The following is a 2,606-nucleotide window of genomic DNA, read 5'->3' as shown; positions in this document are numbered from 1 at the left end:
GAATAAATTAGAGCCATAGCCTCTTCTTTTATGGCACTAGTTCCACTCCGTCAATCAAAAACAAACGATATGGGACTAAATTCTAAACCCTAAACTCTAAACTCCATCTAGTATAAAAGGTCATTACAATTTTTTTTTGTTTGTAAGAAGAGGCGAGAGTACAACTCCACCTGGTCTAAATGGCCATTAGAGTTTTTTTTTTAAGAAGAGGCGAGAGTACATTGCAAATCGTGATCTTTCTCACGTCTCCTTCTCCTTGACCGCGGAAAAGAAAGGAGAGTCTTGTTGCTTGAGATTTTGTTCTGGAGGTTGTTAAGGTTTGTTGCTTCGCCACAACAGTTGTGTCGGTGAGCAGGACCTCTCCTCCGTCGATCACCCTCTCTCCGCCTCGCTCCCTCGTAAGCTGATCGAATTCTCCGCCGAAGCCATCTGTGGGTTTGATCCCCCGATTCACTCGGCTCGTCACTAGTCGGCTTCAGATGCCGATCCTTCAAGCTGCGTCGCATGGTTCCTCTGTCGCAGTCGCTACTAGCGGCGTCAATGAGACCGCAACCCGGGATGCCCTTGATGGTATCCGTGTATTCGCGGCGGGGGCACTGGAGAGCCCTGTTCCTCAGCGATCTCTGGGACCAAAATGAAATATCAAATTGCTTCCTTTTTTCCCTTCTCCCGTTCATACTAACTACTGATTTTCTAAATCTTTCTTCTCTAGATCTGATTACCACCTGCTCTTAGTTTGTTCGATTAGGCAATTGTTAGCTGTTCCGTTTCATTGTCCTAGCAGATTGATTGATACATGATCAACTACTTTTGTGTGGATTAGTGTGTTTCAGTGGTTGCACTCATGAGGCATTTTGGATGTTTTTGTTGGTGAGTTTAGCTCTTCTCTTTTGATACCTGCAAACTCATCCAAATTTGATGCAGCAGGAGTTAAACTAATTGTAGTTGGTGTTGGGACTCCTGGCAAAGCTTGCGTGCTTGCTGAACGGGTAATGATTCAATTTCGCAGTTAACTTTGATTGTAGTAATTTGTTGTTTTACAATAGTGTGTTTGTTCTATGTTTCACAAGAGAATGTATCTCCTGAAACATGGAGATTTCCGGTTTCCTTTGCTTATGATCATTGATCCCCTTCATGAGAAATTTACAAGGATCATTCGCTACAGAACAATTCACGTGCCTAGAATTGATCCAAGCATCTCAATTTTTTTTAAATTTATTCCTTTAAATTGTAAATCCTAAACACCCAAAATACATATATTATATACCCCATGGGTACTTAAAATTTTTTAATTTTAATTTTAATTTTTTTAACTTGAACACTATAATCCAACTCCTAAACCCCAAAGTTTAAATCTAATCGGCTTAACTCAGGAGCTAAAAGAAATAAATTTTATAAAATAAATCTAATACAAGATGGGCACCTATATATATATCGTTCGCGGTGGAACAGTCCACAACTCTGTTGTCGGGCTCATAGATTAGGATAGCGAAAATTATCGACAGAATAACTTTTCCGTCGGTATATATTTACCGACGGAACTAGTTATTCCATCGGTAAATGTACCGACGGAACAGTAATTCCGTCGGAGTATAGTTTTCCGACGAATTTTACACCGACACTTTATTTTCCGTCGATAAATGCCTCTAACGACAGAACTACGACGGAATATTCCGTCGGTAATGCTGTTTTTTTTGTAGTGGAATAGTCCACAACTGTGTTGTCGAGCGCATAGAATTGATCCAAACAACCCAATTGAAATACAAGTGTTATTTTATTTTATTTTTTATGCCCCGAGTTTAAACTAATTAGATTTTACCTTTAGTGTCTATATATGTTAAATTATAACGTTCAAATTAAACAAAATTAGAAACTCACGGGTATAATATATATATATATATATATATAGGATTTTTTTTTAGCTCCGATTTATTGATTTTATTAATTTTAAAAAATAAAAAAATTTGAGATGCCTTGATCAATTCTAAGTGCCTCTACCAATCAGGCACGGACGATCGCATAACATACTATACACACACGGATGCTAGCTTAGGCGACATTCGTGGGCAGCACATAGAATCAACGAAATACGAATTTTTTTAGCTCCACTTATGTCAATAAGAGTTTGTCTTTTGAGGGTAGGATTTGGATTATAGTATTAAGCATAACAAAAAATTAAATTTAAAAAACAAATTAGATACTCAAGAGATGTGCAGAGTAAGGTATGCAGAATATCAAAACTATATTTATAGTGTTTTGATAGCATGCACACCCATGTATACGCAAATCATGATCATTTAGGGTGTGTTTGTTGGAGGTATTCTTGATAACCTTGGTTATCGATCCAAGATCATCAACAAAAACTTGTTAAAAAAAAATGTTCACTTTTTTAACCTAAACTCTAAAAAAAATTAACACTATTGTATGTTCATGAATTTCTCATAAATGAGTACCTAGAATTATAAAATTATATATAAAGAGTTTGATTACTTTCACATACAAAATAAAAAACATAAACTAATAAAATATTTTATGGAGATGCGGGGTATCGATCCCCGTGCCTCTCGCATGCTAAGCGAGCGCTCTACCATCTGAGCTACATCCCC

At 37.1% G+C, this 2,606-nt stretch overlaps 1 non-coding gene across 1 annotated transcript; it reads right to left on the bottom strand.

Moving 5' to 3' along the window:
- Positions 1-2,533: 2,533 nt before the first annotated feature.
- Positions 2,534-2,606, bottom strand: TRNAA-AGC. The gene has a single exon. It is a non-coding gene; the product is annotated as a tRNA-Ala (tRNA).

Source organism: Zingiber officinale, chromosome 2B (genome assembly GCF_018446385.1).
Source record: "Zingiber officinale cultivar Zhangliang chromosome 2B, Zo_v1.1, whole genome shotgun sequence".
Classification (NCBI taxonomy): Eukaryota; Viridiplantae; Streptophyta; class Magnoliopsida; order Zingiberales; family Zingiberaceae; genus Zingiber; species Zingiber officinale.
Note: the sequence above shows the minus strand (reverse complement) of the source record. Positions and strands in the feature narration are given on the sequence as shown.